Here is a 25308-nt window from a genome sequence, read left to right on the forward strand (position 1 = left end):
TTCACTAATGGTTCATGTTTAAAAATGTTCACTTTTAATAAATACTTCTCAGTGCAGTTATAATGTGACATATTCATGTCAAAGCTTCCCCGTGTTAAAGAAATACACTTTTTTAAACTTACTTTACCATATGTTATATAATGTCTGCTGTATGATTCACAAGCATACATTTTCAGGGCTGGGCTCGCGCACGGGCTCCAATAGACAAGTCAGGCCCTTGGCTCGTCTCTGGGTCGGATACCCGGTACCCCTAGTAATTTTTGGGCTCGCCCACCTGTAGAAAAGAACGAAGGAACAAAGAACTAACATGTAGGGGGGATCATTGTGCAGCGTGAAGTGGTTGGAAAGGGATTAGCAAAGAACATTTTCTTGGCGCTTGGGATGAGATCCAACTTGTAATAACATTATGTACAACTAAGGACATACAAACTTTCATAAAGAAACGTATTAAAAGCAGAGAGAAGCCGAGTATACCGGTGCCTCGCGCTGCAGCTGTCTGGCCTGGCGCGTGCCGGCGTGCGCCGCGTAGGAAGCCTGCGAACGGATCCCCTCGGAGGGCTGCTTTTAAGGCTGCCAATCTGTCGCCAATTTAATTAATCATCTGCAATCACTGCGCGCGCAGGTGGCTAGTCACAGTAAGAGGTAGGTAGACGCTACCTCAGTGCTGGCCAAATTGCCAGACATTTTTTTCCAAGTAAACTTCATTCAAGATCCATTTAAAAAATGCGCCTCGCTTTGGTTCTGTTCCAACATTTGTCAAGTTAGCATTTGCCGAGAGTATTCTCTGAGTTCAACACAGCAATAATCAGGTAATGGGTGACTGAGTGTGATGGGGGACTGCGGTTGATATTACAGTTAATGGCACGGCGACGCAGTCATTAATTCAAGGGAGCAGTTATCACTGAGTCGCACTGAAATAGAAAAGGCAGCAGGGGATTTTATTATGCAGGCTGTGCTCCAGTTTTTCAGTTGATGGCTCTTCAAATTAGGCAATAGAGTTTTATTTTGGGATTTGTATGATGGGATGTTTGTTTGATTACATTCGAACAATTCATGCAAAGCAAACACTCATAAATAAATGCTGGAAAAAACACACATTGAGGCAGAAACATGGCTGTGCTCGTTTGATTTCAATTAAAATACACAATTTGAAAGGACAAAACACAATTGCACAAATTACTGATACGGGCTCCAAGTTAGGATGTACTGACATCAGCAATCGCCATTCTGCAAGAATGCAATATTGTTTTTCCAGCATTTATGGATTGAACTCCTTTCGGTGGATTTATTGCTGGCTGCACAGTTTCATCATTAGTGCAGTGGAAAGAAAGTACGGGCTTTCATTTATCATGGCCCTGTTGCAAAGTCCTAACACAGCACAAGTGCAGCATCAGGGCTCCGGATGTGCGTTGACCTTGATGTATGAAGTCAGTGGAGCACAAATTCTATCAGTCTGGTCAGTCGTTTTAAAGTCACTGAACCATCGGCTGCCTTTCAGATCTGGTGTCCTGGCCATCGTAAAACCCAAGGTGTCCGTGCTCCACATTCCAATGCTGGAAAGCGACAATACACATGTGCAAAACATACAATACCGACGTTGACATTCTCTATTGTATTGTAGGCATTTAAAAGGAGTATTAACATGTTTAGCATTAAAGAACATTCTACTAGGCCTTATCGGGAGCTGATTGCCCACCACCTAAATTATTCATCTCAAGACAAAGACAAGTGCATGTAAGGTGTACGAAAAACAATATCTCGAAACAATTTAGGGGCCAGGGCACACTCCGGCCGGAGGCGGGAAGACCCTACCCTGCAAGATTTAAATAGCCAGCTCATAACGGAGGCTAGGGGGGGATAAATAATGCGCTCACATAGGCACATACCCCCGCGCCTCGCAGTGATAGAAGAAGGTATCATCGGGAAGAGGAGCAGTGGATCAGAGGTATAGAAGTACGGCGATTGGGAGGGAGGGGGGCAAGCCAAACCAAGACCCATTTTGTGTGTGAAAAAGGCCGCTTTATTGAAACAGGTGCATATTACAAAATAACCAACTGGCAACCGCCTTACAAAACTAAAGCCTTGCTATACATCAAATAGCTGACCCCTGATCCCCCCCGCCCCTACGATCCCCTCAAAAGTTCCCCCACCCTGGCATTAACATAACAACAGCATTACACAGTATTGCAGTTAAAACTTTTTCCCCCAATGACAACCCGTTCCCTACCTGCCTTCCTGCAACTGTAACTAACAAACGTCTATCCTGAAACTTAGACTACCGGCCTACCCTTTTCTTGCCCCTGCTTACAAACTTCAAATACTTAATGAAAACCTCTGCCAACTCTGGCCAACTTTTCAAAATCCCGCAAGCACCTGTTCCAAGCGAAAACCTCCATAAGATCCCTTATGCACCTGTCTCCACAAACCTGGCCTAACCAAAGAATAAACCCCTAGGACTCCACCCTGCTAAAATTCTTATAAAGAGGGATGGGAGGGTGGGGCCAAGAAAACTATTACCAGCTACCCTTCTGCCAGCTACCAGGTCACCAAAACCTAAAATGATGGCTGGCAAATCCCCTCATAGGATTATATAAGCATAGGGCTACTTGGGCTATAATTGGGCTACAATTGGGCTATAATTGGGCTACACCCCGAAAAAGCCCCAAGCAACAAAATGGCCGATCCGGCCAGCCCAGACCCCTCCCAAACTGCCTAGAGGCAGACCTCACTAAGTTCGGCTGCCCCCCAAGCCCCCCTTCCCAATGGCTGGCAGACAAGCAAGGAGCAGTCGGCAACAAAGAACAAAGAGAGGCGGGAAAGAAGGCGCCAGAGGGTACGGGCGGCGATCAGCAAATTTCCAGACTTATGGGCACATGTAGCCAATATGGTAGTGCTCTGGGTGAAGCAGGAGCCCCGGCCTGGAGTTACGGGGACCAGCCTCGCATCGCAAGGAGGGGTCAGTGCGGGCGGCAGTGCCCCCGATGCGGCGGAGCAGCAATTAACTGAGGTGAGCTCGGGTCGGGATCTAGAAGAGTTTCATTATCCAACTGGCGTAGCTCACGGTGCCCCGGCATTGAGGCGCTATGACCTCAGTCTGCTCTGCACAATCCCTCTGCTGGAGTCTGTTCTTTGCAGGCCCCGGAACGCAAGAAAGAGAACCTTACCTTTAGAACTCTGTTTGAGTTGTGAGTGGTTAAAGGAGGGATAACAAGGCATGCGTTATTTTCAAAGTAATGGGGAAGGTTTCTTTTACATTGTTATGAATTCTAAGGGGGGAAGTTGTGACAAAGTGGGAACTCTGTCACTGGTTCCCGTCGCGGCACGCAAATGCATACAAAATAAATGAGATGTGGTAATGCGTGGTGACGCTTGAATGGTCTCGCAGCCAACACTGAGTTGTGCTAACTTAGCTTACAAGGTTCAGCACACAAAACAGAAACTATATATTTCTGTCTTGATTTGAATATGCAGAATCACTGTCAAATTGCAAAAACAAAGCCAGTGGATTTGGTGGCATGCATACACTTCCAGGCCCACCAGTTGTGGGGCAATCGCCCGTCGCACCACGTCTGGGAGTGTCTCCTTGGTGGAAATCTCTCCGTGGAGAGTTGAGCGCGGGAGGCTGGTAGGGGCAAGAGGTCCCGGGTAGTCGCAGGGTTTCAATGAGTTGAGCGCGGGTCCGCCTCTAGGGCTACCTGTACAGCTTAAAGGGTCCAGTGCCCACTTGCCTCGGTCATAATATTCCTGTTGGTTACAAATGCCATATCCGATATGCTGTCACTATAGATAACTATTCATGTGAAAGAAAAGAACCCACTACCGTACGCCAGCAGATGTCTGTTTCTCTATTCTGAGGACTGTAGCAATCTTGAAGGATTCCACTCTGGCTCTCTGGGCTGCACTTGACACCATAGTTAGTCAGTTACTAAGGGGCTGGCCTCAATATTCTGTCATTGGTTACTCTATGTGGGGGGTTTGTAATGGATCAGCCTCGTATGTCAGTTATAGCTCGTGATCCTATCGCAGTATAACATAGGTGAGCTATTCCCCGTCAGTATGGTTTCATCCATCTCTTTCTGGGAAAATATTCTGTTTACACTTTGAACATGCGCTCCTTACAAATCAAAATGGAAATGAAAGCAGAAATCTATCCTAATATGGATCAAACTTTAGAGAAAGATATGAACTCCTCTCATGGTCAGGCTTGGACAGACAACAGGACCCTCGCATTGCAGCATCAATTAATGGCGTGTCGACGCAAGCTAGTATTGCAAAAAATAAGCCTACTGAAAAATCAGCGTAGCCAGTGGCAAATAGATTATCGGAAACACAGCAAACAAGCCTTGGCAAAGGCAGAAGGTCGGATAGTGGTGGTCAGCTTTCACGTTGGCAATACGATCTTCAACACAATAATAAGATAGAACTGAAAGAAGACTCAATGAGTTTAGGAATAGAACAAAAAGTGAGAGTGTAATGGCAACATCCTGAGTAGAACATCTGATTTGAGAAGTTAGCTCTCGTGTTGTGAAGAAAACATCCGGAGTTGGATAATCAATCAGTCAATCAAACGATCAATCAATCAATCCTTTATTGTTGCAGCCAAATAAGCCATAAAGTTAGAAAAAGATATCCTAAATGCAAATCAATAACAACATTAAAAATTAGCTCTTCATTTTAGAGTATGTGAGTAAATCATTTGAACTGCTACAGTCGGGACAATGTGAAACAAAGGTTAGAGCTCATCAAGACTCTCCACCCTCTCCCAGAGTCAGGACCACATGACTCTCCTGGCCTAATAACATGCAAACCATCAACTCCATGATGCATGGAGATCCGGCTATTGCAATTCAGAAAAGGGCAAACACAAGATCTGCTTATCTCAGTATAAGGCACTGATTCGTAAGGAGAAATTAACTTACTTTACTAAGAAGATTGAAGCACTGGCAGATTTTTCAAAAGAGGTATTCAGTACAGTAACAAACTTACCACTGACATTTTGTCCATGCCAAAACAGTGCAGTCAATCTTTTTATAATACTGAGGTAGAGGCTTTCCATCTCAAAGATGAAGATGTCTATAAAAACTTTTCCCAATTCCGTTTTCGTGCTGGGTACAGTACGGACACTGCCCTTAATAAAGCTACAGAGCTACAGAGGTACATGATGCCGCCTGATTGGGGCGAAAGCTGCCGGATCCTGCTTGATCTGTCAGCAGCCTTTGATACCGTGAATCACAAGTAGCTGATAAGAGCGCTTGGATTGGATTGTGGTGACCGGAACAGCCTGGTAGTTACTCAACTCTTTCCTCACTGGTCGCAAACAATTGGTATGGTTCTGTGACTTTATCTCTGCCTCTTACTCTCTTCCTTGTGGGATCCCCCAGGGCTCCTTGCTCAGCTCTACACTTTTTACCACATATGTCACCCCCATGGCAGCACTGAGAAAATCATTTGGCTTTGTCTTGACATCCTACGCTGACAAAAGCACATCTTCATCTTGTTAGCTTTGGAGTGTTGCTGCTAGATTTTGCTACTGCATGAAGGCAGTTAATTTGTGTATGGCTATGAACTGCCTCAACACAACTCTGGTAAAATGGAGGTGTTGCTGTTTGGGGCCCAGCCTTTTTTTGGTCCCCTGAATGGTGGCCGTATGAACTAGATTGACTTATGTCTCCTGTCAGGTCTTCGAAGAATCTGGGAGTTCTCCTAAACAATAAACTGTCCTACGTCGATCAGGTCAATGCAGTAACCACTGCCACTTTCTTTACGCTTAAGATGATTAAGAAGATTCTTCCTTTTATTCCAGCTCAGATGCTGTAAACTGTGTTGACTTTGCAGGTTCTGTCAATATAGATTACTGAAACGTGTTGGACTTGAATGTGCACCAGAGTGTTCCTAATAAACTACAGGCAATCCAGAATGCAGCAGCCCAAGGCCTTTTCAAGATTCCCAGGTATTAATTGAACTTCAAGTCTGTCAAGAAACTCCATTGGCTCCCTTTTAGACATAGGGTTAGTTTTAAAGTGCTGTGCATTGTGTACAAAGCACTGCGCGAGCAAGGACCTTATTTTTTGAGGAAGAGTTTTACACCAGGAAGGTTGCTACGCTCGGCCTCTTCCAAACTGGTGGTAGTCATTCTCATGTATATCAAAGCCTAATATGGGGGCTTTTAGGATTTCCTTGAAGACATGGCTTGTTTGCTTCTTGCTAATTGTGATTAACGGGGTCTAATTGTTTACCAGCTATCTCAGCCATCACCAGGATGCCTTATTGGTATTGGAGCGCTTTTGAAGAACACCTAACATAACATAATATACCATAACATATCATAACATAACATTACTTAACATAACATAACATAGCGTAACGTAACATAACATAACATAAGGACATTGCATCTGAATAATGTTTGACGGTGATTTATTTGAAGAGGGGACGCAGATTCATTCTCCTTGTCGATACTGATTTGGTGCAAGGAAACATAGTGAGCACAACAGCGTTCTCATCCCCTACCATACTATTACAGACACTTGTGCCTATTTTTCTATTCACCAATTTTTTTCATGAAGGCCACCATTGGTAATGTGCCTAATGATCTAACTATGTTGCATCCAGTCGGCGGAGACCTGTTGAAGAAAGTGGCAGTTCTATAGAGCATATCATAGCTCTTACTTGCGAACGGCCCTAAGAACTACCAGTGGGAACTGACCAAGGTTCACTTGACTACAAAACTTGCCTATGTTTGGTCCATTTGCAGTACCTACAATATTGGGACATTCTAGCGTTCTGGTCACACTAGTCCATACATTCATTTCTTATTTTCATTATGACACCCAGTGCTAATCCTGTGCCATTACGTTTTGCGGATTGATCTTTCGGAATCTTCATGCTGTGTTCGCAGGTGTCCCTTGGATCTTCCACAACTTTTTGTTTGAGATATACTTTTTGTGGACTCATATTCTGAATTTTTCTGCCGCGCTCACAGGTGTGCTTTGGACCCTTTTACAATATTGGGTTATGATCTCTTGTAACTCGAACACGGTGGCTTGCATATAATAAAATCTTTTCTAAAAGGATCACACGGCATCAAGATACTTAGTAGACCTCTGAGAAAGAGGGACTACTCTACCCTCACTTTGAGGTTAAGCAACTTTTTGATCTCTCCCCTACAAAAGTGAGGGAACACAGAATAATTTTCCGAATTCTGCATTCTTGCCTTGTCTATTTCAACATAAACAACAAGCCTTGAGGAAGTTACGTTCTAGTAACGAAACACGTGTCGGCTGCTCGTTGTGTCTCTTCTTGAAAATCACACATGGAAGAACTCTTTTTGATAACATACTTGAAAACAACCTTAAAACATGTGTTTTTGACTTGATTGTACCTAATATATGTTCCAAAACATGTGTTACTGATTTGACATCGCCTGACTGATATTTATGTCTAATATGACATTAAACTAGAATATAATCATAATCTCCTTCATGTTTTCTCCATAAGTGGTTTCACATTGAATGTGTTTCTGTTCATGGTTTATTTATGTAGACATGATTCTGTAAAAAGGTCAGTTCTTACAACTTTTTTCTCACAGTTGCACTTGCTTCTGTGTTCTACATCTTGAGTGCCACGGTATAACCATTGTACAGTCAGTCCATTTTTACTGCCATCCATTGGGATTTCAGTTTAAGCCAACAATCTGGGTAGTAGGTTGTTAGTTTTTACCTTGAGGGGCACCACTAGCACACTACAAGTATACCAATAATAATTACCATTGTCATCTTACTGCAACCTTAGGGTTAGTGTGCGACAGCCTATGCCACCACTACCTGTGCTATATCATTGTAATGTGCCTAGTCTAAACCTCATGTATAATGATCTTTTTTAGCTTTGGGTAAATAAAATCCATATATTTTTCAAAAGCCGTGCTGCAATAAACTGCCAGGAATTGAGCAATTTGTTTACCGCCTTGTTTGGCATAGTGCGACTGGCAGAGGATCCAACAGTGCTTTTTGATTAATTGCTGGTTTGAACTATTCATCTCCACTGGATGGGACCAGTACTCCGTATAGCCTAAGTCTTTTAATGTTGATTCAACCTGATTAGGCCAGGGCAGTTTTGGTATTGCACCATTCATGCAGATATTGCAAAAATCTCCATCTTGGGATTAGCCCAAAGACAAATCCAGTACAAAACTGGTTTGAGGGCCAGTAGTGCTTTCACTCCACACAAACTGAGCTCTAGCCATAATGCAGACATTTGGACCTCTGAACCGAGGTGTAGAAGGTGCAGAAGAAATTGTTTATCAATTTTTTTGTATCCATGGTACATCCATATATCCCCAAAGCTCTGCTCCATATCAACCGACAACCAGGACATTCATTTGGTAGACTTGGAGGGCAGGTTTAATTAATCCTAATCCAAATTCACTAGAAAAATATTAGAGTACCCTGCATACCAGCTCATGATGATTTGGCTTTTTGTGACATGGTCAACCCATGATACTTTATTGTTAACTTTGTTCCTTAGATAGTCATAATGGTGGACTTGCTCTAAGGCCATGCCATTGATTTTAAATATGGTACTCAAGCTGAATCCTGAAGATAATATCCTAAATTGTGTTTTTGTGATGTTTATCTCAAGGTGTTTTGAAATGCAGTATTTTCTAGTCCTCTGAGTAGCCATTACAGCTCAGTAGCAGAATATTGGTGTTTTGACTCCGCCTATCACTGTTACATCCAGGTCCAGAGTCTGCTGACTTTGATCCGCATTGTTTATAAATAGGTTAAATAATGTGGGGCAAGCGCACAGACTTGTCTGACGCTGGTAATAATTTCAACGCTTGACGTACTTTTATCTATGAGGCCATATCTTTCTCTGGCTGTATTGCGCTGGTAAATGTGTTTCATGGCAGAGCTGAGTTTATCTAGGATGCCTTGTTCTTTGAGAAGGAGCCTTAATAATGATCAAAACTGGTTTCAACTTATGAGGACCATATACATTGATGTATTTTATATTCAATCTTATTTGCAACAGGTAAAATACAGTTGCTTTGCTTGGTCTATTGTGCCTGTTCCTTTTCCTGAAGCCTGTTTGAAAAAGGGACAGAATCTGCTACCCATGCTTCTATGTGGTTGAGCAGTAATTTGCCATAAATCTTTCCAGCCTCATCAGGCAGCAAAATGGGTTGATAATTTGCTGGGTTGTTATGTGATCCTTTTTTTGTGCAGGGGAACAATGATTGCAAAAAGAACAATGATGGCTGATCTCCAAGAGGTGGGGATTTCCTCGTGTTCCCACATTGCACTAAAGCTGAAGTTAAAACTTTGAACCCAGGTTTGCGTGTTATTATGAAAAAACATCTGTAGATATTCTCTCAGGGTCAGGAGCTTTCAGTGTTTTTTGCCAAAGAATTGCATTCTCGTTAGTGAATTCTAGAGAGGGGTCTTTGTGTTCCTTCCCCAATAGAGATTCATTCTAATAGTGGATGGCCATTCTTCTGTGCAAGCTTTTGGTTGGGTCTCCTGTTCTTCCAGGTCTTGTGACCAAGCCTTTTGGTAAATTTCAGAAAAGAGTTTTACACATTCAGGTGATACTGGATTCCAGATTAGATGCTGGTCCGTTACAGCACCACCTGGTCAACTCTCAAACATTTCTTGTATTTGTTCCAAAATATTATTTCAAGTGCCTTCCATACTTGTAGATGAAGTTGCTCTTTTTTGCAACTAGGCAGACATTTGTTTTATTTTCTAAAGGATTTTAAACACTACTCCCACCCCCAGGTTGCTATCCCTGCTTTTAAGCCTTCAAAAGGGCCCCTTCATGTTTTAGCATTCCATGTTTTATAGTTGATTAGGACAGCTAACACTCTGTATTTTAAATTTCTTCCAAACAGGTAAGGGATTCCATAAGATAGGTTCATTTTTAAAGAAAGCAATAGAGATTTCTATTTGAGTGTTGATCTGATTTGTGAAAATTGTGATTGGTGTTTTTCTCTTTGTTCCTGGTCTACTTTCCTGATGTGACCTCCTTCAATCCCCTCCCCTCATCTGGCCTCTCAAATACTCTGTTTAAATGTAACCAGAGTTGGGGCTCCCTGAAGGTGTGTTTTTAGGTGGGGGGGGGGGGGTGTGCTGGTTCCCAGGATCCAGCGACCTGAAACCATCTAAGTAACAACCTAGTAACATTCTGTTGACTTAAAACAGTGTAATGTGCATTTTGCACTGAGAAAACAGCACCTTTTCCAGGGCAAAATACCTTGTGCACTGGAAAGTAAATACCATGTGCCACTTTATGCATTTTTTTTTGTGACACTTTGCACTGGCACAAACCATTAGTAAATCTGAGCATGTATTCTATACTAATAATGAAAGAAGATATAGCCTGGGAGGAAGTTCTAGAACAGCAGGAAAAAGCATAATCAGGTAAGCTAGAAAGAACAAAGAGATGTGTGATCTTAAGAAAGGACTGGGCTCACATGGAGGGATGAGGACAGTAGGGTAACAATGAGTGTGCTAATTTGGTCTTTTCCTGTCAGAGCAGCAACCTACCAAGTGCTTCGTCTCTCACCCTTGCATGTGCTGAGTGTCTGTCTGGCTAGGGTTTGAACCATGACCCCACTGTGGCTTGCACAACTGGTTCTCATCCGACATTGGGACCCTCTTTGGTACTGGAAAAGTCTGGAAGCACGAAATTCTGTTGAAAATCAATCATGTCCTCCTTTGGATTCTCAAGGATAGGCCACATTTTAAACTTTAAAGATTGTATATTTTCCATTCAGATTGCCAAACCTAATTGCTCTTTGTTGGATCTTGAATCTCCCCTGTATGGTAAACAAGCATATACCTCTTACCCAGGTGCCTATCTTCATGTGAAACTAGTATCCTCACTTTTTACTTGGCCTTGTTGTCACACTAATGTAATGTGTGCATAAAGGTGCTTAGACCTATTGCTGGTAATGTGGGATCCATATCATGTTCTGTGACCTGAAAGGGCATGCAAAGCATACCTTCATAGCTGGCACAAAACTGTTCTCCTGTTTGTGGGTAAGTGGCAGCCTATAGAGATGTTGTGAAACACTAGTGTGACCAGACCTGTTGTATAGCGTTTTAGGACCCTAGTGTAATTTTCCAGATTCATGCCCTTATATAGGTATAAATCACCTTGTCATTATATAGGCATAGAATTCATAACCATATTTAGACATAGCCCAGGCAGTCCAAATACGGCATGGATACTTCCACTAGTTCTGAAAATCCACAACGATTTCTTGGTAACTCAGTTTCAGCAGTTAGGGACTTCCCCTTGCTTGAATATTGATTTGTCCAAGAACTCATGGAGTTTTCAAAGATCTACAACTCTTTGATGACATTATTATGTCGAACTGTACGTCAAACTCGGTACCTTCAAGGTATAAATATGCCCACACTTGCCAAAGCAAACACACGGTGGTTTGGAGCAGTTCGACTATCTACTTGCCCGACGCATCTCGCTACAGCAAGTGCCGAAGGAAGCCGACCCTCCAGCAGACGCACCGAGAGAGACGCTGTCTTTTCTCTTGCCGAGAAATCCAGCTCCAGTGTTTTCAAACTCCCCTTGCGGGTTGTTGGGAAATCGAGTCTGGAGACGGAGAGATACCAGACCTCCTTCATTCTAAACCAAGGTACAGAGCTGATTAGACCCTAAGAGAAATCATGGATAGATTCTTGGCAAAAGAATACTAAACTTATTCTACACCACACTTACTTCTTCCCTCGTACTAGACTTAGGTTAGGTACATCGGGGTAGGCGTATTTTAGAAGCACCAGCTGAGTACTTTTAGTCTTTATTTATTTATGTATGTATTTTATGGCTTAGAAGCCATACCATGCTTTTACAGTATTATTTTATAATACTGTTCCTGCTGTACGCATTATACTTTACAGCCTGTCTTACGATTGTAGCAGTTCAATTCTTCTCCATGAGAAAGAAGACTGTTCAATAAATATTTTTATTGAAAACGCCCGTCTCTTTATTTCTCTGCACCTCTGATGAAACGAAGCATGCACGAATGACTGAGTAAAATATATATCTATTGTTTACACAACTCTGAAGATCAGTTTTATCTTGGGGAAACAAAGTTCTCATGTTTATGCGGTTGTCAGAAACTAACCCCGTCCTATTTATTCGAGAACGTTTCTAGTGACCTCTGAGCTAGCTGGCACTCACAATTAGGTTTAATATATTCGATAGAGACCTAGTCGACCTAAGTCCTACGTCACATCTATAGGATATATTATTCCAATGCGCAGAGCCTATTGGAAATATAGGAGCTACAATACAGACCTTGTTTTCTTTGTGTTACAGAGAGTGTGGTCTACAGATTCCTTCCTTGTGAAAATATGCTGTTATATAAGACCCAAATCCTTCTGTTGTTTTTCTGTATGCCTACTTAGTGCATGTGTGTGCAGTTATGTGGCACAGTTGGGGTAGTAGGTCTCTGTCTGGGATGAGGGCCTGGGTGCTGATACCAAAGGTAGACAGTTTGGTTGCCCCCTAGTTTGGCATGGTCTAATAAGGAGGATGAATGCAACGTCCCCAGACCGTGGAAGTATACTGCATGTAACTGGTGGATGGAGACCCACGCAATGAGTGAAAAAAATGAAGAAATGGCTGCCCTTAGAAATTTAGTGAGGACTTTAATAGCAAAGGGTTGCTGATTAGTTCTTCCTGAGCACTGCAATTTGGTAGATGGTAGGGAAAAGGGGTGTGACTGCATTTTCTATTGTTCATGGTGAAGAGGTTTCTAGGCAGGGCCTGTCCTTTTATCCTCCCCCAGATAAATAATTTAGAAAGTCAGATGACAGCAAGGTACAGAGATCTCAAACATCATTGTGTCCTTCTTTTGGACGCTAATGTTTACAGCCAGGATAATTGGAAACTGCTGCAAAAGTTATCACTGTTCACAAAGGCTGTGCCTGAGGAGCATAAAGAAAATTACATTTGAAAGAGAACCAAACCAAACCTTATCAGAAACCTTAGACAGTGGATCCTTATTCCCTGTCTGGAAAATGTGTAGAAAAGTGGAATCAAAGCCACCACACTTTGTTCCATTTCCAATTTCGTCATGACCAAGAAAGGGAGTGCTCAGTAGAGAACTCGAAGGAATGCTGGCTGACCAGGGCTGGTGTTTGAATGAGAGCCAGTATCCTAGAGGTGAGAGGATAATCAACTGCAGCCTTTACTTTCTACTGGAGAAGGTAAGGGCTTTCCTAGGGTTTAGAAGTCTGTGTGCCTGCTGAGGTAAAGAAGCAATGCGCCCAGACCCTCAGGAAGAGATACTGTCCAGGAGGAGACACCCAGAGCAATACCAGCATAGAGAAGGATCAGAGAAAGCCATTGATCTGTCACAATAAACTTATCTCAATGTATTTCTCCTATTTGTCACTGCACAATCTGACAGTGACAATATTTCAGGACCTACATTGAATATTGCTCCAAAGTTGAACTCTTTATGTTTAATTTACAATCCATGCCTGTAATTTACAGATAGCTACTGCGCTAATTGAAAAACAGTATGGGTAATAAAGTGTAAAAAGTGAACTTAAGTTGAACGTCATGCTGTGGGCATGTAATAACCTGTTGAAATAGCTGCAAGGATTTATAAACCATCTCCTGAGCTCTGTTGGAAACTAAGGTTGGCAGTTTGTGGTGTTCTAAGGTCCCAACAGGCATTTAATATTTCACGGCTGGCTCGCTTACTGGTGCTTATTGTCATATTAAACAGATTAAAGACATAAAAAACATGTTGGAACAGTGACGAGTGAGGCTGGCGAAGAGAAAAATGTAGTAAACAAAGAGATAAACAGTTACACAGGAAAAATAAGAGGATGTCCATAGGTTTGAATGCTCTTGGTAAGAACAAGAACAATTTAATTTTAGTTCCTAACTACACAATGCATGAACATCATAATGGATATTAATAAATACAAGTCAACTTGATTATATGTTTCAGACCATTTTTTGGTTTGCAACAATTCAGATTTCTTCTTTATACATCATATTTGAGAACAATTTAGAGTGACTGTAAAGGCTGTCTTATCTATAAGCAAATGCTTTGATTTCTCTTTCTTTTTCATTCATTTGTTCTCTCTCTTTTGTTTTCACCTTTCGATCTTGTTTTCAGCTCTCTTTTCCCACCTCTCTCTCTTTATCTCTCACTTACCCTCTTTCTTTTACTTATTTATAAAGCTTAAGGGGCAGATTTACAAGAAAGTGATGCATGTGTAGAGGTGCATCACTTTCCCTGTGCCACCATGAGAAACCCTTGCGCCACCATGGAGTGACAGATGCGTCATAAATTCTGACACAACTGTTTGCCCCAAAGTCACGCATTGCTGGCGTCATGTCGCAAGCACAACCCAACATCCAGCAATGCATGGGGAGGCCTATCCTCATTGTGCTGCGTCACTCCTTATGCCTGCTCCAAGCAGGCATAAGGTTTTGATGCATTGGTGTCCTAGAACTAGCGCAGTGAAATCTTGTAGATTACACTGCATCACTTCTACAAGGCCTTTTGCGTGGGAACGCCCACCCTGCATACATTATACCTGACGCAAGTATAATGTGATGCATGGCTTTACAACTTGACGTATCTCCCTAGATGTGTCACGTTGTAAATGGGTAGTATTTTTACACAGCTGCTGCGTCACAAAAAGTAACGCAACAGCAGCACAAAAATGACGCAAGGGGATTGTAAAGCTGCCCCTTAGACTTTACCTTAAACCAAATGTAAGCCTTTTGGGTGTCCTTGCAGAGCCTGCAGACTTCAACAAACATCAAAATGGAGGACATCGTGGTGGTTGTGCCATCTGGTACCTGGATCTCTTTATCAGCATGAATGGTTTTGTGATAATCCAATAAAAGATGAGTGAGATGTCAACCTGAGCAGATTATTCATGCCACAAACCTGTAGGGCATAACTGGTCCCTGAAAGATCTAACTCCTCATGTCTGAACATCTTACAGAACCTTTGGGCTCTGATGGTCAGTATGTGTGACATTCTATCAAGCCTATGTACACAGTGACAATAGCGTACATATAACAGTTTTGTATATAATTAAAAGAGGAGTTATGGAGAAGAACGGTGGTAACAGTGCCTACTGCCAAAGGCTTTTCCAGTATCATACCGCATCTGATTGGCAACGTGCCTTTCGGACCTCTGTCTGTGTGGTAACCTCCTTTGACATCCGCCCCTTGCCCTCCTGCCCCTTGCCTCCTGTCCTGACCTGGAACTCATTGTCTGTTTTTCAGAGAGATGAGTAAGTGTAAATGTAGATTCTTCCCTATCTATCTACACAAGAGTGGAAGGTGGCTGTTCAGGAGTTTCAGGGACCCCTTATTGTGACCTTCAAGAGCCTGATGCATGCAGCATCTATTGAAGTGTGCTGAGGGTCATATGTATTAGGATGCATTGATTTCTACAACATCAAAATTCTTTAAAAAATAAAATTCCCATGATATTCCACTCAATAGCCTTGGACCATGATTGCCAATTGACCCTCTCAGTGTATCTCCCTGAAACCTGCATACTCCACGCTTTCATTCCTTCATCCATTCTCACTGCATTTACTATTTCATTGATGTACAGCAACTTGTGCACTGATGCCCTGCACTAGCAATGTGCTCTTCGCTTGAGCTTAACTGCAGGCAAACGGACTAGAAATTGTTACACTGGGGTCCTCTGCTGTCACAGGACGACATCATCCTTTCAGGCAAACCTGCATGCTTTTTTTTAACAAGCGGTGCTTTTCATTCAGTGTTGGATCACTGTGTATATCAAGGGATCGAATACTTTCTCCTCTGGATGAAAAACGTGGTCCTAGTAAGCCCGCTGAACATAGCAGCGCTATTCATGTTGCACACTTAGCTGAATGGGTAACCTAAGAAGGAAGGGCAGATGGAGATGCTCCTTGTAATGTTGTGAACCAAGCACTTGTCAAAGCACATCAGTGATTTCCATAATCACCTTTCTCCCACTCTTCTATACTCCATTCTTTCTGATTAACCAGATTGTAAGGGCCATATTTAGTGCAGAAGTACAATCTGTACTCTAACTGTCCCCATTAGCTCCCACCCAGGGCCTCCTCACAGGGTAAAATTGGGGGATCCCCTAAAATATCCCATCAAATTTTCTCCCTCACTTCCTCCATTCACGAGATTCCAGTGAATAGAGCTATGTCACTGGTTTAAACAGAGGTACAAACTCTGGATTAGGCCACCCTAAAATGAAACAGATGTTAGAGCAGAGGTCTTCAATCTGTGGGGCGCAACCCCCAGGGGGGCCATGGAGGCCTGGCAAGGGGGTCGCACATTCCACACATTCACTTGTGTCTGCAAGACAAAACATTTGCTTTCGTTTTGGATAAACACAGCAGACCTGGGATGGCTAATTTAGATCGTTATCAGCTGAAGTTTCATCAATTGAGTGTCTTGTGCTGTGAAACGTTTTTGTGCCAAGGTGCCAGGTTGCCTGAGTGAATGCAAATGTGCCTATCAGTTAATCTAAAGTGTAAAGGGTGATTGGGAGCTGCTTCTGGCTCTAATTGATCAAATCACTCCTGGCTTTGGGATGACAAATATTTGTTTTTTTGTGTGGTAGTGCAAAGAGTTAGGAACTGAGCTGTGAAGTGCTTGCTTTTAATTTTAACTGCATTTGCACAGCCCTTAGCACCCCTAAAGGTGTATTGAAGGGACAGTTATGTGAAAAAGAAAATTGCATTACATATGCTCTGGTATTACTGAAATCTACATTTTGGAAGCATCATTTTATTGTAAAACATTTGCACGTTTTGCAGCAGTCTATCTTACACTGTGTGTAATGCAAGTATTAAATAATGATGCACATATTTGTAGTACTTTCTGTCATAGGCTGTGACCTTGTAGCACCAAAAAAACACGTCACTATTCTCCACTGCATGAGTCAAGATTTTTAATTCTGTGGCTTTCAAGCTACATAACCTCAGTAGTGCATTAACTAATAGAGGTTTCATAATGTACTACAGAGCATTTCCCACTAACAACTTTTTACATTTATTTTTAATTCACGCTGGCCATTATTTTATATGTAGATACATGATGGTGAAAGATCTAAAAAACAGAAAGAGTTTTTTGGGGGCTTATTTATGAGAGGCTTTCATTGCCAGAGGATCACTTCTTGTGACGCTTCGGTGATGCAAGCATCCCAACCATACCTATGAGGCTGTGCAAAGTCACCCTGCATGGCTTTGCATGGCCTCATAGATATGGAGTAAGACATTGCAGCGCAAGTCACTGCATTGCCTTACTCTGCGTCTCTGAGGTGTTCCATGGGCTTTGCATGGGGTTCCCACATAACACCCATGGATTTTGATGCTCCCCTACATTTACAAAAATCACGTAACCTGGGGCACCTCCAAAAACGGACGCCTCCCCAAGGGAGGCGTAACAAGGAGAAATATTTTAATTTCTCCTCAATTTTTCCTCTTTCCATGTGTGCTGCATTCTGCAGCTCACATCGAAAGAGGGAAACGCCTCACAGGACTGTTTTATTTACGGAAGGTGACCCTTTCTGTACAAAAACAATCCTGTTTATGTTGGTGCTAGGCAGCAATTATGCGGCAATGCAAAGGAAAAGGACAAGAATACACTGTATTCCATAAATACTGTGCATTCCTTCCCTTTCACATTGCCATAGGGCAGTGCAGCAAGAAGACTTGTGGCACTGCCCTACGTCAATTCCTCATAAATGAAGCCCTTTCTTTTTAGCTACACCTTGATTACACTCCAACGCTCATTGACCTTTGGTTTGCTAAACACTGTTTAATATTATTTACCCATGGTAACAATTATTTGCTGTGGGAATTTGGGGTGTTTATGGTTGTCAATAGTTGTCCAAGATGAGGAGTACCAGTTCTAGAAATTTTCATCAGAAGCGGGTCCTCACGCCTAAAAACGTTTGACAAGACGGTCTTGGCATCAAAGAGTTTGAAGACCTCTGTGTTAGAGACTTTGGCCTTAATCTGATCCATTATGCACAATGTCACTCGCTAATCCTGGATCTTTATTTTTCTTCATCTTTCATTTAAAAGAAAGTGACTCCTTTCCTCGTTTCAGAGCCATCTGTTCACCAGTGCATTATTTTATTGACTTTGAAGCAACCTCAACAATGTTAAAAGGAATGGACAACACAGACAAAATGCTTGTTTTGCCGTTGTTGATCCCATATTGAAAAGTATTGGAAATGCTGCACTCATTTACAATAAGGAACTTTTTTCTGCATTTTGCAGACTGCACCACAACCTAGTACATCTTTCCACCTTCTTCATGGGAGAAATTGGACCTCAAGAAGATCTTAATAGCTGCCTCAATAAAAGGATATAAAAACCTTTTAATATTTGGGCTTCATCAAAGATACAATATGACCTGGGACTGGCTGGAGCTCCTTCAGCAAGGCTTTTTAACATGGGGCTGAGACACAGGGACATTGTTCTAGTTTCAGGTCAGTGATATTGTCCACTGGTATTCAGTGATTTATTCTTGCACCTGTGTTGTCATTGACATACTTAACTGACCATACCTCACCCTATTAACAAGCTAGAGATGAAATTCAATGTCAGTAATGGTGCAGTAGCAAATCAGTGAAATATGGGTATGTCAAGATGGATACATTTATGTCCTGGAAGCAGCCAGGCTCTTTGCTTAGAGCCTACAGTGCATTGCAGAAGGGCATGCAGCATAGGTGATAACAGAATGGAAGAAGCACATCATAAAAGACAACCCTGAATTAACTCAGAAGTTTTTGTTGAAGGTAAATTATAGTTAACGCTACTCATAACGTTAACATTTCATAGGTGGATGAAGGGCCCCCTCTAAGGTGGGGAAAAATGGTGTCTCCTGGCCAACAGTTTGCTCTGTAATAGCAGCTGACTTTGATGTGAGTATCTACTCTTGCCTTCATCAGACCAATGAGCTGTGTATCTCATTACAAAAAATGTGGTCTGATCCCAAGGTGCAGTATTTCAACATTTGTAATTGCTTTTTGAAGCTGAAGTGTGCAACATAGACTGCCTCTCAGATCGACTAATTCTACGCGGTACCTAAAATGGCAAACATTTACGAAAAAGCCCAAATATGAGCCATTTGGCAAAATCTATAACGTTCAGCTGTCTCCTTAACATTTAGGGGGATATTATCAAGAAAAGGCGATAATTATCGCTGACCGCTCTTAGCGCGCCTATACTTATCGCTGTCTATCGGAGGAAACTATCGCTGTGTTAGCTGCGTATTACCAACATGACGCTAACAGGCAATATTTTCCCTCACAGACTAAAATGTCCGGCAATAAAATTAGGTGGATGGTGATAAGAAAAGGCATGCTAACTGTGGTTTGTGAAAACTATCACCTTTTCCTTATAATATCCCCCAAAGTTTTAAGCACGCAGTGCCCATGCTTACTGACTGTGCTCACCATGTGGTGGTATAGACAACAGATGTGGGCTGTGCTACGGGTGTGGGGGGAGTGAGTGTCCTTCTATTCTCACCCAATGTCTGCTCAGGTTGTGATATTATTACCCTCCCATATTAGGGGCAATGGATAGGCTGTTTACCAGTTTTCCGAAGCCATCTCTAACCGCCAACCCTACCCAGCAGCTGTGGTTATATCCACTTTAGCTGGGATTAGGTTTTGGCAGAGAGTGTGGCTTGTCTCTGCCCAACTGCCTCAAAACAACGCCCCCCCTCCAATGTTTGGAGTGTGGTAAAGGGCAGTGCGTAGGCTCACCCCATGCCCCCCTTGGCTGTTGTCCTGCTCTCCCCTCTCCATTAAACCCTTGTTTGTCTGTGGTTGGTGGGCAGTGGTTAGGCTTTTCCAGGTACAGAGACTTTGGAGAGAGTTTTTGCTGGGGGTGGCATGGGGCGCTTTAGATGGTCGACTTTGTAAGAGAGGCAGATTTCAAATTCGTGTCTCTACCCCCAATTCCCACCCCCTTGCACTCGCTTCGACCCTGGTGTCTTATGCTGGTGAAATGTAACTATTCCCTCTCTGGCTATTTTGGGTACGGGCGCCTATGCGCCACAGACTCCATAACGCAGCCTTATTCTCATGAATTGTTTGTTGTTGTTGGCACTTTTTTTTAGAGGTTATTAATACCCCCGAAATGTCGGCCACCTGGGTAAAATATATTTGCGCACGCTGAGAGCTGTGTATGCGGATTTCCTGCACCTCCAAACGAAAATACCTTTTCTGAGCGCCCTTGAGCCGTGAGTGTCGCAGTTTCGTTTCTGGTCTCAAAGTAATTTTATGTCACGGGCATGTGTATAGCATCTTTAAGTAATCGTATACCACCATAGTGCTTTCCAGTGCTTGATCTAACTATAATTCCAGTTGTGTGGATCAGTTTGCGCTAGAGCTGTGCGCCCTAGGGCCCATGCTGAGTTTGCATCTGTTTTGTGTATTGTTTGATTCTGTTATTGTTTGCGCCCGGCCTTCTTCATTGTCTCTGTCACTGTTTTCGCGGTTGGTGCTCCAGATTCTTTTACGGCACTTACTGATAAACAACAACTTGACCCTTTAACTCCATTATTTATATAAGTGTGTGTGTTAGTGTGTTGGTTTTATGGGCCACTTTCTATTTTAAATACTCCCCATGGTAGCATAATTATGCAAAGGCTGTGGTGTCGAGTTGGTTAATTTCTTGTGCCAAATCTATCTCCACCTCGCCCTCCACCCAGTCCCCAATCCTACACATGTCAGCAGCCCCAGCGGGGATGTCGGCATTTATTACTGTGTTTGCTTGTTTTCTCCCCTGCAACACTCCCAGTAGCTGCGATGAAGTTTTTCACAAGTGCTGGGTCCTTTTTGCTGGTCGTCTCTGCGTTGAACGCCTGCACTGCCTATACAGGTGCCACTTTCCTGGACGGAGCCAGGATGCTGCCCAAGGTATAGGCAGACACACTGGGACTCGCCCAGGGGAGCAGCCTGGGGGTCACCTGCATGACAGCAACATGTAAGGTGAGTTTTTACCCACTACTACCTAACTCCAGCACATTTCCCTCAATTCTACCCTGCCACACAATTCCATCCCACAGACCAACTCTAAGCAAACATACCCACATTTACTTAAACCACTCAAGTACACAGAATTCCATCACGCCTCCCTGGTTCACCCTACTCTCAGGTCAACAACACACACATAATCTTCCAACCCCACTCTACAACTTCACATCACAGAAGCTCAAACAACAAGGATTAAAGTCAAACTAACACCATCACACACCTTTACCCTGCAACCCACCCCAGTTAATGACCTCGAGTCATCCCACCACCAAACTCCACCCCATCATTCAACTTCACCAAACTCCACACCACTGAAGTCCAACCTACTACAACCACCAACCCCTACCCTACCATCTAACTCGACCCTACCACAAACTCCATCCTAACACCCAACCCCATCCCATCAACCAGCTTCACCCTACCACTTATCTTCACCGCACCACTTAAGGTAACCCCGACCATACTCCACCCAACATAATCTAACTTAACCTACCTCCACCCACCACACAACACAGGCACATTCTTCACCATTACCCAGCTGCTCCAAAGTCCATTGATCTTAAGTCACCTCCACCCAGCCTCATTACGCCACCAAACTTGTGCAGCCACTTGTCTCTCCACTTCACCAGCACCCCCAGATAGTCTCCAAGATCAGGATATGGGGGTCGAGTTGATGACTCATCTGAACAGCAGCCAGACCCCAAGGCTCAAGTTTTTCAAATGAAAAGATTTAAAGTCCCATGGCCAGCTCTGAGAATGTCCTTGGCAAATATGAAAATGGGGGCACCATCCAAGAACCAAAAATATGTGGATCATTCAAAATATAATGCCCCCCAGTCCCCTTCCAGAGCTTCCCAGGCATGTGGGTGGTGTTTATGTGCCTGGCGAAGGTAAATATTGGAAGACATTTGGCTAATGTGGATCTCTACCTCAAAATACGCTTTTCTTAGTAGATAGCCAGTGCATTTTTTTTTCCATTTGTTTTGTTCGGTAGAAACTAATCTAACAGGCAAAAGCACTTCTAGGCAGGGTTCTTGATTCCTGTCTTTGTTTTCATTGTATAATAATACCTAAGCATGTGCAATTAACCCAGTGGAGTCAGTTGATGCCTGGACATGTGAAGACAGAAAAGGCACCCTCTCCAAGTATCAGCTAATTGAGCAACAGGCCCTCGTCACTTTGAAGACCCCACCACACACACACACACACACACACTCCATTTTTCATATTTTACCCCAAAAACACACCCTATTTGTGATATTTTACCCTAAAACACACCGCATTTTCCATATTTTACATCCAAAACACTCCCCAATTTTTACCCGAAAATACACCCCATTTTTCATATTTTACCAAAAAACACAACCCATTTTTCGTATTTTACCCCAAAGAACACCCTATTTTTCATATTTTAATACAAAACACACCCCACTTTTCAATGTTTACATCCGAAACCCATACACACCCAAAAAACCTAAAATTACCCCATTACTGACCTCACAATGCGTTGTATTCCAATGTGATGTTAAGGCCCCTGCGTTGTCAGAGTTGCGTTGTTAACGATGTACTGCCTGCATTGTAATGGTTGTCTCCCATGCCAAAGGCAACCATAGGCTACACCGTTTGCGTCCATCTGCCCCTGGACCTCGCTCAGAACCAAGGAGCATTGCTCTTGGACACTCCACTGATACAACGCCAGCAGCCTCCTCGCCATCCACCCTGGACACCACCTCACCTGCCAGGACCAACCTCTGCTCCGGACCAGGCATTGCCATCACCATCACTGATGGCTGCAGTATCACCCACAAGGACCCCCCCTCACAGTCAGGGAGGAGGCTTTGCCATCACCTACAGAAGCACACTCTGACTGACCACGCACTCTAAGGGTGACCATGGACTATGTCAACTCCAAGATCTGGACCAGGCCCAAGAACATCCTCTGCGGTATCCTCATGTGCAGCCACCCCCCAGGCCATGGCCCCCCATTCTCCAATACCATTGTAGACCTCATTGCACCCCAGGGTCTCCCATCCGCCGACGACATCCTACTAATTGAACTCAAGTTTCACCTGGGCAACCCGAGTGACCAGAGCACCACCCCCTCATAAGGAAGACACCGACATCAGAAGCAAGCAGCAAGTCACCTCAACAGGCCACATAGCAAGACACACAGTCGAGCACATCTCCACCACCAGCGAGTACTTCAACTACAGCCACGACACCGGACTCTCCTGGCCCTACCATAATTGGATGAATCGCTTCTTTCTTCACCTTGCCCACCGGACGCCAGCACCATCATCGCACCCCCTAGCAGCTGGATAAAGGCCACTGCAGAATGTTTCGTCAACTCCCTCCGCACCGACACTTCCCAAATGCTTCCAAACTGCAGCGCACAACCACCACCAATGGATCGCCAACAACGCCGACATTCGGGCACCCCTCATGAACAGCAATGAACAGAGGGCGAGCCAGTGCCATAGGGATAGGCTGGCCCCATGCAGTGCTGGAATTGTGTCATGGTTGTCACGCGACTGCAGCAATGCTTGACTTTAGCACATACAGATACGTCAGGATTCCTGACGTATCTGTCATTATTTGCGTCATGGAGCGCTGTCCAGTGAGTGAAGCGCATCCATGCTGTTGCAACGATGGCGTAATGAGAAGTGTTGCAACGCTGTCTTGTCGCAGCGCAGCAACACTTTCCATGTCTAGGGCCCAGGAATGCATCTTATTGATGGTGCACATTCCTGCACTGTATTTTTATCGCAGGGCAGCGCTGCAACAGTGCTTGCAGCGCTGTCCAGCACCAAAAACATGCATAGATGTGGGCCCAAGTCTAATCCCCATTTTTAAGATCAGCTATTTTCTGGTCTTAAGTTCCTGCAGCTAACGGGCCTTAGCGCTACTTTTTTTATTGCTTCACGGGTTCGGGCCATCCTTGCTAATAGGGCGAAGTGCGGTTAGTGGGAGTTTTTGAGAAATTTAGAGAATGAACACCTACCCTGCATGTCATTAGCGATAAATATTGCTGGAATGCAAGGTGATAGAAAAACCTGCTGCTATCACCTGAAAGCTGTCGCTAACGCCTGTTAGCAACAGTTTGATAATGGGGCGATAGAAAAAACCTGCATTAGCGGCACGAAAGTGCAACTAACGAGGTGATAAAAGGCTTGATAATATGCCCCTTAAGGTGAAAGAAATCAGTGGATTTAAAAACACACGTAATGATGCAATTGATAGCGGAGCAAAGTTGACAAATTTGGAGGTTATTTAAAAATGTCAATCCATTTTGGGATTTTTGTTATTCTGGTGTCATTTTCTCTCTTTAAATGTAACTCTATTTATTCTCTTGAATAATTTATTTTATGGGATTTTTCATTGGTTGGCAATTTTCAGAGGCAGCAAAATGCAAAACTCAATAAATGGATAAGCACAGTTACAACAGAAAATATTCAGATAAAGGAGATTATTTTGTCACACCCATATGTTTCATTCCCTTCTAAAATGTTATTATTATAAATTGAAGTGGGATTTTTATATTTTTATTGTGTTGTGTTTTTAACTTTTGAACTGTTTGGTATTTTTCAATGTTTTACCTTTTTTCTCTAAGTTAAGCCTGTCCTGCTCTGTGACCAAGCTCCTAGGGTTTAAGTACAGGTTTAAGTTACTGAAACCTTCAACTGGACCTAACAGAATTTGTTACTTGTGGTGGAACCTACTCCACCCCAACTAATAAACCACTTTCTCACAAATGCTAACTGATTTCCACCATTTATTGCGAGACCCAGATTGGTCACTCCAGCTCCCTCCCTGAACTCTCGCTGGATCCTCAACAAACATTTAAAATTTTTGATGTTCCGGATTCTGACTGCTTATCAAATTTATTTGTGTATTGGAATTCCATCTATGGTGATGTGGCCTCTCTCCTGCTTATCTGAAATCTTACAGTGGCCCCGTTCTTGAGGGCCCTTTGAATATCCATCCTTGCTGTTACTAGGACCGCTTCCTAAGACCCTGTGTCAGACGACATCCACTGCGTCTGAATGTCCTATTCTAAGTGCGCCCTGATGAAGGAAGCCTGTATTGGCACTTGTCCGAAACGCGCGTCGACGCTTCTTTGTGTGTGGTGATACATTTGTATGTGAATGTTTGTGTATGTATCTGATGGTACAATAGGTGTGCTTGAGTGGATGAGTGAATGGACTGTGTGCCTTTTTTTGAATCATTACTGTGTGTCCTAG

Source organism: Lissotriton helveticus, chromosome 4_1 (genome assembly GCF_964261635.1).
Source record: "Lissotriton helveticus chromosome 4_1, aLisHel1.1, whole genome shotgun sequence".
Lineage (NCBI taxonomy): Eukaryota > Metazoa > Chordata > Amphibia > Caudata > Salamandridae > Lissotriton > Lissotriton helveticus.